Genomic DNA, 15,717 nt, shown 5'->3' with positions numbered 1-15,717 from the left:
ATGGAAACTCTATGAAAACAATAACGAGATAATTTCTATTATAAGTTTCTGGAGATAGAAATCAGAATCAGATTAACCTTCAGAACAAGATTTACCTTTCTTATTTGCAGAGTTCAATTATCAAGATTTAATCATTTACAGGCTTTATGTATGAAATCGATGTCAGAAAATTGAAAATAAAACGGTTATGAATGATACACGCTATTAATGAAACAAAATTGTCACACTCGTACATGTAAAAATTCGATACATTTTCATATTTCTAAATTGTTTACTGTAAAATAGCCTACTGTATATGTTTATTAAATTGCCTACTGTTTATGGTTATAAAAGTATATACATGTACAAGTAAACGGCAATACCTAATATGTACAGTGTTAAAGTGTATATGCTCTTGAAAGTATTGTAATTAAAAATCACTAAACCAGGGATAAAAATGTAGTTAGATAAAACACCCACATACGCTAATAAGTGATAGACGTAGTAGGCACAATGAAACAAAAATTCAAAACGCTTAGTTTTCACGGTAATAAAACTTTGATACATTTCCATTCTTTAAGAATAGCATAGTACATTACTGTTATAGAATGTTAAATAATAGAATATATATATATATATATATATATATATATATATATATATATATATATATATATATATATATATATATATATATATATATATATATATATATATATATATATATATCGCAATACCAATATATACAGTATTTTCTTGGCATTTTATTAAATAACACCCAGTGAAGAAAATGCTATTTAAATTGGGACTTCATATCAAAACATTAGATTTCATAACAGTTTACTTTTGTGTAAAGATATTGTAATAAATAAATAATTTAAAATATAAGTTATTTCAAAGACAAAATAATAAACCTCGAAACTAAGATATATATTTCTTATTGCTGGAGTTAAAGATTTAAACATAGTCAGGCTTTCCAGAATTTGTATGTATGAAAACGATTTTAGAGGTTTGAAAAACACCGATAGACACTAATGAATGATACACAATAACAGTGAAACAAAATGTACAATGCTTAGTTTGAGCAGTTGTGAAAACTTGGTTACATTTGCATTCTTCTATATTTCTACCGTAAAACATACTGCTATAGAATGTTTAAAATGATATATACAATCAAACGATAATATCAATATTTACAATAATTTCAAATACGAGTCATACAAGGTCTTTGATGAGTGTTAGCTACAAAGAATTGATTGTTTTTTTGCATAATGCTAACTGGTTATTAACAATAAAATAAAGATAATGTTTCAGTACAAAAAATCAGGGTCAGAAATATTATACAATTATATACTAAGACATATATATACGTTTTACCATACTTACACCAGCGGCTCTATTCCTAAGTCTGTTGCAATATCAATGTTGTTTTTATAGTTTGAAGCATTTGCAGGAAGTATTCAGAGCTCCCTAAAACTGTGTCAGTTACTAATGTTGTACTATTAAATGATTCATATCAGCCTCTCTGTTCTGTTATTACAGATTAATTACATTTTAGCCCTAGTATGTGGACTTATTTCGCTGTTTCCTTAAAATGTGTTTTCTTCACTTCCTTGGTGTTGACGTGTATATATATATATATATATATATATATATATATATATATATATATATATATATATATATATATATATATATATATATATATATATATATATATCAATTGGAATCTGTGATATTTACTATGTGAATTGAAATGTTTCCATATTTGCATAATATTTATTTTTATTAAGCCTCATGTTTGGTAATGTTATACATTTTTTGTAAATATTGATTTGGTTGTCGGTTTGAGACAAAACGCTAGATAAGTCACATGTTTTCTGTCAATCAAACATCAAAATATGTGTGTGTGTAAGTTAGATCACTTACATTTTAAAAGAACAATACATCTACATATATCATATGAATTTTCATCAACCTTCACGTGGCCATCAATTATATTCATATCTTAACAAAATACAGTACAGTACATATATACAAGAAGAGCGGGTACGTAAAATCCTCAATCATATATACTAGGTATCATGAATAATATAAGAACAGCAGTAAAGTAATGTACATATCAGTTATAATGCGCAGTTATAATGCACAAGAAGAAAGGGTATGTAAAATCCTCAATCATATATACAGAACAGAACAGGACAGAACAGTTTATTGAGTAAATCAATGACTCCGGCCCATAATACATAGCATAATGACATAAAACAATGCAATTTAAGAGTTGTGTTCATGATATATAACACAATAACATCAAACTTAATTATACAGTTTCAAAAGTTGTGTAATTTCAAATTTCCAAAGGTGAATGGCAGGCTCTTCGGAACTCCTAAGACATAAGACCCGTTTTCGCAAAACACGGCTCAGTCGTGGAAGCAAGTCCAATAACATGACAACAGTATTCGTATAAATGAAAAAGAAAAGTCTTGTTAACAATTACAAAGATTATGAAAAAATAAAAAACAAGTTGGAACTCGGAACTCCTAAAACATAAGACCCGTTTTCGCAATACGCGGCTCAGTTTTAAAAGCATTTCCAATACCATGACAACAGTATTCGTATTAATGAAAAAAGAAAAGTCTTGATAACAATACATACTAAGGATCATGAATAATATAAGAACAGCAGTAAAGCAATGTACATATCAGTTATAATGTGCAACAACATCAAATGAGTAAGAACACTACAGTTTTGATAATTGACCTCTATATGTATGTACATGTATTTGAGAAAAAGTTGTTCAGCCTGAATATACTAAGGTGAGAAATATTCATGCCAAGATTTTGTTATTATTTTTTTTACTAAAAAGGTCCAGACATTATTTAAACGATAACTTTCTTATATTTATCACAAGTTGGGGTTGATTATTTCAAGTTTGCTATTATGTTAAGAAAAATAAGACTGTTTTATAGTGATACTTAAGTAAATATTACCATCTTTTCAATAACATAAAATTATGTTTTTTTGCATATTACTTGCAACATTTTTGACAAGGTTGTATTTTTCTTTAATTATTGATTTGTTTCGACTTTCGTATATTTTCATTCTTCGCATTTACAAATGCTTAACAAATGATGGATTAAATTAGATTAGATAGTGACTATAGTAGACATGTATGGCTTTGAGCATATCAAAAAGGAACAGACTATAAACACTACGTACGAATTAAGTACAGACTATCTATAAGTAATAAGAATGACATACAATGACCAGTATATAAACAACAGCATACAAGTAACAGAAAAGGTACAAGATAGTTTATTATGTGTAATTGTTATTGACTATAGTACACAGGTATACTTATATTCTTCATATGCAATTATTCAATACACATATTGACCTCTACTATATATAAATATTTTTATAATATTTGATAAATACAGCTGTCAAAATGGCATTGGTGTAAATATGTTTTATGTATTGTGATATTTTTTATGCGTTTGACCTAGAATGTAAATGAATAAATAAATATACGTAAGAATGCGTTTCCGTCGTGCTCCACTTTGATTGTCTAAGAGTCTTTTATTTCGGGCTGGTTGAGCAATGAATTCAGACAGGTCTGTCAGAGTTTGAAAACATGTGCATGCTGGCAGATAGAGGGATTCTTATCTTAGATCATAAATATTTGGTCGGTAAGGCTGTCCATGGCTAATGATAACAATTAGGCATCACGCTGTGCTAGACATCACAGAATTCAATGGGAAGGTGGTAAACTATTTGAGAGTGAATAGTTAATTCTGACTCAAGGATGTAAAACTCGTCGTTATTTACCTACATATCAAATAACAGCATGCATTTTATTTAAACACCAAATTAGATCATTTCGAAGGAAGATCAATTTACAATGTAATTGATAAACATGTTTTCGTGAGAATGTTATTACAAAGTTACCACATAATGAAAATATGTAGTTCAATAATTCAGAGACGTAGATAAATTGTTATCTACGTCTCTGAATAACTGAAACGCGTGTTACAGTATTCTGTACCAAATTTCATTGGTGAAAAATATAATCATTTCAAACTCCATATGTATGAAATTTTACTTGTGTAAATATTCAAAGCTTTAAGTTGATTTTAAATAGTAAAATACAAAAATATGAAGTCAGGACCTAATTAACCACATAAATCCAACTTAATACTTTGATGTTATGTTCATTCGTTGTTAAATATTTAAATTTTAGAAACATAGGATTGAAAAATGTTGATAACGTTAAAGCGTCTATGATATTAAATAATACCTCCATCTATGTAACACTTAATGAAGTGTTGTTTGAGTATTATCCGTTTGTTGACCACGTTAACGAACACGTAACTATAGTTGCAGTATAGGAATACGGTTCGTTAGTGATTAGTAAATACTATTATTTTATTTAGAGCACACTATATAAGGTATGCAAGTAAAATCTCCACCTATATAACCGTGTAAGTTTAATTTAATCATACCACAACGTCGACCATCTATGCGAAAAATATAGATGATCTATATGGATGTATATGCTCGTAGGAAATTAGTAATATCGTACGATTAAGACAACAAATGCGACAAAATTACTTAATCTACAAGTATACAATACCTTCATGGTTTGAAAAATAAAACAACAACAATAACAACCAAAAGCACATACATTATAAAAATATTACATGTGTGATAGGGTGAAAGTAAATTTGTCAACTTGGGGATTTTTCCGAATTTTTTCCCGCTGGGTCTGACAGTATTTCTATGTCACGATGGCCTATGGGAATTAACATTGCGAATAAAAGTGATGTATACTATACAAATTAAACAACAATTAGGTATGTGAACAATTTGGGTACTATAAAAGTGGCCGAATTGATAACTTTAAACTGAATACATTAGCGCGTCTCTTTGTTTGCAGGCTTTATATTGCCAAGCTGTTTTATTTTCGCTTTGTATTAAACGTACATATTTTAACATACTCGATTGGGTATAGAAATATGTTAAAATAATCTTTCCGAATATGGATGTATATATGAGGCATTTAAGAAGAAAATGAAACTCATCTTCAATTTCATTATGATTTTAGAGGGTACATTTTTTATCTTGTCTTGGAACATTAACATGACGACGACCGATTTCAATATTTAATATGTGCCGTGGGATAATTCTACGTTAAATTGCAAATATTTTCAGCATTTCTGATTATCCAACTTTAGGATGAATGTTTCTATTTTAACTGCGTTCGGATATTACCATATCGTGTGTAAACCAGAGGATTGAAGTATAAAGCGCACCTGTGAGGCCCAGTTTGTACGAGAATTGTTAACATTTATGTTACTTAACTGTTCATTTAAAATGGTATTTAATAAACTTTTTCTCGTTTAACCGAGTGAATCTTTAAAAAGTATTTAAAGGGGCATTCTCACGTTTTGGTAAATTGACAAAAGAAAAACAATTGTTTCAGAGTCGCAAATTTTTGTTTCAGTTATGATATTTGTGAGGACACAGTAATACTGAACATTTACCATGCTCCAAAATATCCATGATATGCATCTATTGACGATTTGAAATCCAGAAAATAAAGTTATTTGGAAAGTTCTGTTGTTTTCGTTATATTTTGTGAAACTACGAGGATTGCATATATAAAGTAAAAAATACATCTCCCGATAACATGAGCATGGATGTCCGTGTGGTCGAATCGGAGGACTTTTACTTCAGAATTCCAGAGGTCAGTGGTTCGAACGCAGTTGAGGGTTACATTTTTTAAATCGTATATTTTACTTGAGATTTTAGGTCCAATGTTTAAATTTATCAATATAAAGCATTTAATGACAAACTTCAATACATGTCAAAATCTGTGAAAAGTCCCCTTTAATCTTTCTGAAGTATCTTTCAATATACAATTGAAATCTTTCCAATTCGCTTTACAATGCAAACGTATTTGTAGAGGATTTTACCTTAAAAACCCATTTAAAAAACAGTGTGCCCTTTCTAAAGTATCACCTTGATCATAACCCAAAACTTCCGAACAGTAATTTATGACTGATAGTACATAAAATTCAAACAGATTGAACATAATATTTTTTATTTTATTTTATTATTTTTAATAAAATAATAGTGCATATCAGGATCGTTATCCTTTTTTCGCACGTGTTCGTAGCTAGAGCGAATGATCCACCGCTGGTAAGCACAACCCCTAAGTATTTGAAAAAATTAACGACTTTTACTTCTTGGTAATTATAAAACCATTTGTCGTTTACACATACCCTCCCACCTTACGAACCATCGTTACTTTAGTGTTTATGCCCCCGTAAGCGTGGCATATAGCAGTCGCGATGTCCGTTCGTCAGTTCGGCATTCAGTTTCCCGGAGGATATTTACGCAACACTTTCGGATAATGAGCTGAGCCGTTTCACCACTCTTTTGAGTTATTCGCCTCTGTAAAGCGTGATTTTCGAATACCACATTTTTTTCCGAAATACGTTCTGCCGTATTTACCTTAAAAAAATGGTAGTATCGAGGTAAGACACTTAAAATTTCCATTTCCGTTAACACATTAATGTTTTATAAGTAAACCATCTCCGCAATGTCGCAGAAGACACCCATTTTACGTAGTACTTGTTTTTCGCGTTTTTGAAGATTCGCGTCTTCTGAAAATATCATTATTGATAATGCTTGAACTGTATATAACGTAACATGTTCACACCTACGAAATACTGTTCTACTAAGCGTGTGTATCAGGCATTACATTTTGGTTTGGAGTCATGAAACGTAGAAACCTAAACACGAGTAAATAATTTCGATTGTATGATAGCTACAAATCGGATCAGAACAAGAGAGATCTGTCGCTTTGCCGATGAATAACGATGATGCGCATATTGTTCACATTCTGTTTTAGTGCATCTATTTTACTACGATAAGTTCCCGTTTTGCTAGAGTAAATTTACAATGGATAATTTTACTCTTTTTTTCAAAATGAATATAACGCATGTAGCGGCATTTACACACAGAATTATACTTTTACTATAAAGTAATTACAGTTGACAACACATAAGAAAAATTAAATAAATATGTATTTGCACATACCGGTCTATTGTAGTTTATCGTAAACATATCAAAGTCACCATATAATAACGCATATTCAGCAGTTGCGTCAAATATCTATTTGAGCTAATTATCAATAATTTAATCAAATTTTATTAATTTCCTATTCAATAAAATAATGCATATTTATTATATTCAAATATATATTGTGTGTGTATTTTTTTATTATCGAGGAAATGACATTATTGATATATTAAAAATCTCCAGAAATAAATAATAATATAGATAGTATTTTGTACATGAATTTCGCCGAAACAAGGAAGAACAAGTCGACGAAATTTCTCATTTGCTTCATACTTTAACTGTGGATTACTGTGGATTGAGAGACAACATTTACTTTTGAAAGTTATTGTGCTAATAACGTTTATATTCAACATTTGATCTGACCACGGATGTTTGTCACGAGCGACATAATCAAAGCACAATTTGTTGAGGAACAAATTGCATAGCTACAAATGTGATTAAGTGAAAAAGATATTTCTGATTGAGATATTAAACCAAGCCAAGATCATAGATGTGTCAACACTACTAGGGGCACTAAAAACCACGGGTCGCCCGAAAATGGGCGTCTTCCGTATATCACACAATCCGTAAGAACCGGACTAATGGTCCTTTGGGAGTGACTATGGCAGAAATTTTCGGCCTTTGCGCCCAATCTTCGCACACGGGCGTTGTTTTCCGAAAGCTGTGTATCCATTCATTTTCTTAAAAATTACATTACTTAAAACAATATAGTGTTACCTTTTGTGAAATGGCTCGATATCCTTGTTATGCGTGCTTGGATAACTGCGATGATTTTTGTATTCACTGTGAGGTACGTCTTACAAAAAATACATTAATACGTAATACTGTTTGTGTGTGTATGAATTCTTTGAACGAGTTCCCGAAATTGTTTGTATTATTTATTGCACTTTCAGCTTTAAATATAACTAACGCATGGCAAACATAATAGTCGTTGAACAATATTTACTCGACACATTAGCATTAGGCGGACATTTCGACTCGCTTGTTAAGATATATATATATATTTTAACCATGCATATAACCTCTTTCCACATGTAAAAAATATCATTATCAAACATGCCCTCAGTGGGACTAAATTCAGGCGCATACATAACGCACGCTTCAATGAGATTGTTTACACTGAACGACAACTATCGTATGCCTATAACGGTAACTCATAGACATTTAATTTATAGAGATTTACTACTTCACAAAGCGTTCACAAGTCATTGCTTTCCCCAATACAAAATTTCCACCATCTTTTATTATGGAAAACGTATTTCATTCGGAGTTTAAGGTAAGTTACTTCTTCCTGATCTATTTTGGAAGTATGTAAATATATATATTCGCACAATTGATTTAACGATATTCTGTATGAACAATTGTTATTATTTTCCGGTCCGTCGTTGTATGGATTTACTTATATTTCTAACTTAGAACCTTTCGGATGATGTTAGGATATTTCAATATTTATTATGTGTTTAAATTGCGTTCATGCTCATATATTAAATCTTATTTCTTTTTCTGCGTTTTACGCCTATTATGAAATATATCCCTTGCCCGGTGGTTGAAGTAATTAATTCAAAACCAACGATCTTGAAAGGCGTTTTATTTCTGTAATTTGTAGGACAATGGTTATAATAATATTAAAATAGTATACACATGCATTTGCATGCATAGTTTATTATACTGTGATTAGAATAAAATAATTATAGTAATTTCCAGAGACATGACTAACAAATAATAATTAGCATATCATTCAAATGTCTGATCTTATATATAAGTCTGCGGTCCAGTTATTATACATTTTACGTAATTATGTACATACCAAGTAACCCTGAAGTGTTAAACAATATAATTATTACTAATCATTACAATAAAATCCAAACCAAAATAATATCAATTCTTTAGTATAAATTTCAGCACTTATTAAAATAAAACAAACAACTAGAATATATCCCCAATGTAAGTCACGAACTTTCCCAGTAATTTGCTAGACATCAAATATGTTTTTCGGGCGACTTTAAATACTGACCCAAAGGACTAGGTGTGGTTCCGAATTACCTTTTCCTTAGCATTCGATCGTGACAGACGATTTATCTCCTTAACCTCCGTATGATAAATTTATATATTAAAGTGCTGACTGGTATTATTAGATATTTCTTTTTTGGTCATAGGGATGTTTTTCTTGCTGAATCATTGGTCTGCAATCTGGTTTACAGAATGTTCTAGAACCATGACGTATTGTCGAATGTTTTAAATTGGGGATATGCCTTTCATTTAGTTAAATACTCGTTTATTCAAGTTAATACGGAATACAGTTAGTTCCATCGTGGTTACACATTAACAATGCGATGGTATGATGGCGACACTGCGATGGTACGATGGCGACAATGCGATGGTACGATGGCGACAATCCGACAACGCGATAGTACGATGGCGACAAAGCGATAGTGCGAGTGCGACAATGCGATAGTACGATGGCGACAATGCGACAACGCGATAGTAAGATGGCGACACTGCGATAGTCATATCGTACTGTAGCCATCGTATCATTTCATTGTCGCCATCGTACTATCACATTGTCGTCGTCGTATTGCCCACTTATTCATCGTATTATCGCACTATCACATTGTCGCCATCGTACTATCGCATTGTCGCCTTCTTACTATCGCATTGTCGCCATCGTACTATCGCATTGTCGCCATCGTACTATCGCATTGTCGCCATCGTGCTATCGCATTGTCGCCATCGTACTATCGTGTTGTCGCCATCGTACTATCGTGTTGTCGCCCTCTGGATTTTAATGTGTAACCACGATGGCACTAACGGTATTCCGTACTTTTATATCGCCTGAAACATATGTCTTGTATCTTCCTGATTGTAAGATTTTGCTTAAGAAGTATTTTCTTGTTGCAGGTAAAGGCAAGTACAAACATAATCATGTTATATGACAATTATATAAAATACAAAGTAAAATTAACACCTAATGTACGTTTAATAATCTATATGTAGTAAGTATTTTGTTTAAAAAAAAAAATACTTAATTTTAAACATATATAGCCTAAGTTAGTACTATAAAATGTGCAATTTCAAGGACGCTTTATTTCAGTAACAAATGGATCTTTTATTTAGATTAAAATTGCGGATACAGAAAATATCTATGCGAATCTATTCTAATGTTTATGTACTTCAAATGATGTTATAGCGGCCGATATCCATTTAATAGCTTTTAAGTATCGCTCGTTGCAGGTATGCAAAACATGGAGTCATTTTACTTGTCAAAAAATATCTCGCAGCGAGAGGGACCAATGGCGAAACACAAGGTTGGCGTACATTTGCTTGAGATGCCGTACAGACGACGACGGGAACTTCGATTATTTGATGGCTCTGGAGCGCCTACGCCAGGTTTGTTAAAATGATAAAGAAGACCTTCGAATTATTTCGATTTATTTTACATGGGATGACAAACGTCATAATTGCCATATTAAGCCTTTAATAATCACGTTTAAAATGTATGTCTTTTATGCTTCGATGGATAATTATTAAACACCGTTGAACACAATTCAGGGAATACACATACGACGACGACGATGATGATGATGATGATGATGATGATGATGATAATGATGATGATGATGATGATGAAGATAATGAAGATGATGATGATGATGATGATGATGATGATGATGATGATGATGATGATGATGATGATGATGATGATGATGATGATGGTGATGATGATGATGATGATGGTGGTGATGTTGATGATGATGATGATGATAATAATGATGATTACAATTATGATGTAAAAGAAGAAGACGGCGAGGATTATGTTTGTGTTTGACGCAAAAATAAAGAATCTAGACAATCATGGTTGAGTGTCTTATATCATGGAACTGGAATTGCACAAACACGCCTACGAATGTTTATCAAACTATCATTTGTGTAAGCAAAATACTTTATTCTGAATATGAACACCCCGTACACATGATGATGACGATGAGCCCTATTAAAAGAATTGTAATGTTTATTTTTTTAAGTCATCTTCCGGTGGAATTCGCAAGTTAACCAAGGCCGTGGAACGAGAGAAGCTCTTCCTGAGATATGCCCCCCTTAACATAAAATTGCACAGCGACTTCAACAACCACGAGCAAGATCCAGTAGCAAATACTCTTCTTACACATTTTCATGCTTCTGACATGTCAGCATTACACAGCAGCCCAAATGGAGACTGTTTCTTTAACTCGGTGTCGCTGTTATTAAACGGAGATGAAACGCGAAGCACGGAATTACGATACAGATGTTGCATTGAAATGGTGGTGAAAAAAAACGAAATTATGATTCTTCCACAATACAAACGACTCACCGTTTTGTGTCCACCATTTGAAGAAGACTGTATTAGGTGTGTACGTCAAGGGACCGATGCCACAATGCATATGTTCTTAGCAACTTCAATGTTGCTAAATCTCCCAATAAAGGTCATGTATCCCGCAGTCAATAGTGCAAACACCTACATTTTTAAGACGCTGAATACGCTCATCAGACCTAAATTTGCCGATCCAAAACAAGGAAATCTAACATTGATGTGGACGAGCATGAGTGTGCCTACAAAACCACCAACGGATGTTGAGCCATGGGTAGCTAATCACGTTGTTCCTTTAGTTGACAACGTAAAACAAGGCGAAATATATTCCATGACACATTTCCGACGTTTAAAAGAAAGCCAAGACAAGCCTCACTCCTTCCAATCGGAAAATAGATATGATGTTTTGCAACACGAAGTCATCGAGATGCATGACGAAGATACTGACAAAGGCAGCCCACATTTATTGACAATCGAACGAACGAAAAAAGCTAGTTCAACTCGGAAACAAACATTTAACACACAAAAGCCAAAGATCAAGAACGGTCATGTCAATAATGCTCATAGACATATCGAAGAACTGAGCACGACTCAAAACCAAACACATAAGGAAACAAAGTATGTGTACGTTACTGCAACGAATATTCGAGATCATGACTATGCAATTACAACTGGTGTTCGCCAATCGGGGAATACACAATTGCCATCAGAACCATTTTTAAATGAAGCCGTCGAATACACTCCTGACAGAATTGGAACTGGATCTATCTCTGAAAGTACAGATCAACTGACAGAAGATAAAATGAGATCAGATGAACCCCCTACCAATACTTCAGAAATAGATACACTGACCGAAGATACAAGCATATCAGATGAACCTCCTACCAATACGTTAGAAATAGATACGCTGACCGAAGGTACAAGCATATCAGATGAACCTTCTACCAATACGTCAGAAATAGATACACTGACCGAAGATACAAGCATATCAGATGAACCTCCTACCAATACGTCAGAAACAGATACACAGACTGAAGAAAAAAGAATATCAGATGAACCTCCTACCAAAACTTTAGACACAGAGATACTGACAGAAGATGCAATCAATACAGACGACACTCATGAAACCGATGAGGTGTCAACATTTATAAATGGACCATTAGACAAGTTTTTAGATATAAATGACGTTATACGAATTTTTAGTGGCCCATTTGCTATTCTTGGTGAAATACCGACCGGTAGGAAAGATGGACACTATTTCATCATTAATAACGGGAATAACAACGAAAGACGTCTGGCTGGAAAAAAATCACAATTTTGGGATGACTGTGGTGCCTGGTCGAAGGGAACATCTCCTATGTTTTCGTTTCTTTACAATGATGGAAACCTGCAAACAATTCATAAGAAAGAAGGGTTATACTGCGTCGAAAAAATGAAAAACAGAAAGAAAATATATGAAACAATCGAACCTCAACCACCTACAAACCAAATATTGACGATACAACGGTTATACAACACATTGAATGTAAGCGAAGAAGGAACGCAGCAATTTAAAAGACGCTGCACTTGGATAGTCAGCCGCCCTGACAATTTAACACAACTACCTTTGGACGTTGCTGTTGTAGAATACATAGGTACTTTTCCGGAAAGAAAACGACATGGGTCGGCCAAAAGTGCTTCCGCCCCCTTTTATATTCGAACTAAACCTGGGGTACAAAGTCAACTGTCAAACCTGCTCAAAACACAGACTGTTAAATCAGTGGAGCAAACTATGAACAAAATGCACACAGATGATTTTTCTAAGCAACGCAACGAAAAACAATTAAGAAATATAAAGTACACATCGATGAAATCAAACAATTCAGTACCATCAAATCCGGCAGACCAAATAATGTGTGTTGAGGAAATGACAAAAACCCATGAGTTAGTATATAGCGTCAAACATTTAAAAGGCATGAACCAACCTGTAATAACCCTCATTAACAATCAACAAATAACTGACCTTAAACGATTCTGTGCGACCGGTAAAACAATCTTAGGTGTTGACAAGACCTACAACCTGGGCGAATTTTACGTCACACCTACTGTTTACAAAGATCTTTCGGTGAAACGAAGAGATACAGGAAGCAATCCCTTAACATTTGGACCGACATTCATACATACGAATTCTTCAACCAAAACATATTCCTCTTTTTTTCACGACATTGCTGACAACCTACCCAATGTTGAAATAAAAAATCTGGTCATCGGTTCAGATGAAGAAAAGGCTTTTCTAGCACCAATAGAACGGTGCCTTCCAGAAAGTACGCATACGCTGTGCACTAGGCATTTGCGTCAAAACACGAACAAATACATGGAAGATAAGATCGGATTTCCACTGATGGTGCGGCAACAAATATGTGACGCCATTTATGGACGCGATGGATTGACGTCATCAAATGATGACGACAGTTTTGATTATCGCCTTAACCAAATAAGAAGATCAATAGAAATATTCGATAACAACGTCGTAGACAAAAAGTTCCTTCCATACTTTAATGACAAACTAGTACCAACTTTAACGAATTATATTATGCAACCATACAACAAGAAAATAATCGGATACGGATGGACGAACAATAATTGTGAATCAGCTAATCATATACTCAAGGCCGCAACGCATTGGAAACAAACAGAGATACCAAAATTTATAGAGGTAATAAGCAGCATAGTCAATAACGAAACTACAGAGCGTTGCAGAGCTATAAGGGGCATGGGCAACTATCAACTTACAGAAAGATATGCCCATCACTACCAGCCAATTGACAATTGGTCGGGAATGTCGCAAGAGAGCAGAGATTTTCGGCAAAGAAAATTCTTGTCTGATAAGGGGCGTGATAGGGGTGTGGTTCAATCCACTAATGGTCTGCGCACATTCTACAGAGCACCCTCATCAGGCAAAAAACCAAACCAAGTTAAAAGAAAAAGGGCAGAAAAGTCGCACACACCTGTGAAACGATTAGTGCTTGGAACAAATCAGTCACAATGAACGTCCTGTCAGTAAAATCAGACTCAACAAAACATACTATATATTTCACCGACGTTGTTTTTCAATAACAGCATGCACTCGTATACCGTTAAAATCAACGGTGTTTTATTTTAGCATTTGCATTAATGATATTACTGCTGATAGTCGTGTAATTTTTCTGAATATATAATACAACGAACAATATTGATGTTGTTTTAATATTTACATAGTAAAATAGTCTTGCATTTAATGGCTGGAAGTACTTTTATCTTCAGTATGTGCTGTATGTTATGTGCTGTTTTAAACATACTCGTTAGGGCATTACAGTTAAAATAACGCGTTTTTTCTCACTCACCTTCTGCAAAATGTGTATTTTTTTGAAAAACGGACAACGTGCTTACGCTTATGTACGTTCAGACCATAGCTTGTTCACGTGTGTTAACAGCATACGGTCCAAGAAGTAGTAGTAGTAGTAGAGCTAGTGGTAGCAGTGATGGCGATGGTAGTAGTAGTAGTAGTAGTAGTAGTAGTAGTAGTAGTAGTAGTAGTAGTAGTAGTAGTAGTAGTAGTAGTAGTAGTAGTAGTAGTAATAGTAGTAGAAGAAGTTGTAGTAGCAGTTGTAGTAGTAGTAGTAGTAGTAGTAGTAGTAGTAGTAGTAGTAGTAGTAGCAGTAGTAGTAGTAGTAGTAGTAGTAGTAGTAGTAGTAGTAGTAGTAGTAGTAGTAGTAGTAGTAGCAGTAGCAGTAGCAGCAGCAGCAGCAGTAACAGCAGCAGTTGCAGTTACAGCAGCAGCAGCAGTAATAGAACAATTATGAACAATTATGATTATTGTTTTCATTTTTAAGTTACATTTACCTGTCAAATTTATATCGAATACACGGCATATACCGTTTATACAAGCGCTCTTGTTTCAATTACTCCAGATATTTGACAATTTTTTGAAAAAGGCACTCACTGTGTACAGCACTGTGACATAATACTTCATGCACATCTATTTTCTCAAGGGATACTATTAAATTTCTTACTATTCTGTTTATGTCTTGCCTATGCGACAATAAGGAATTGCAGTTAAAATGTGTGATGAAAATTAGCGACTCGTTTATATAAATTAAAAAGTGTTGTTTATATTGATCAAATAATCGTTGTTTTCTTGTTAGTTTTGTGAATTTTATAAGTGTTTTTTTTCGATAAGACTTTCGAAGATATGCATATATGCCTACCTGTTCAAATATTGTTTTGCC

This window comes from Dreissena polymorpha, chromosome 4 (genome assembly GCF_020536995.1).
Source record: "Dreissena polymorpha isolate Duluth1 chromosome 4, UMN_Dpol_1.0, whole genome shotgun sequence".
Lineage (NCBI taxonomy): Eukaryota > Metazoa > Mollusca > Bivalvia > Myida > Dreissenidae > Dreissena > Dreissena polymorpha.
This window is presented reverse-complemented; position numbering follows the sequence as displayed.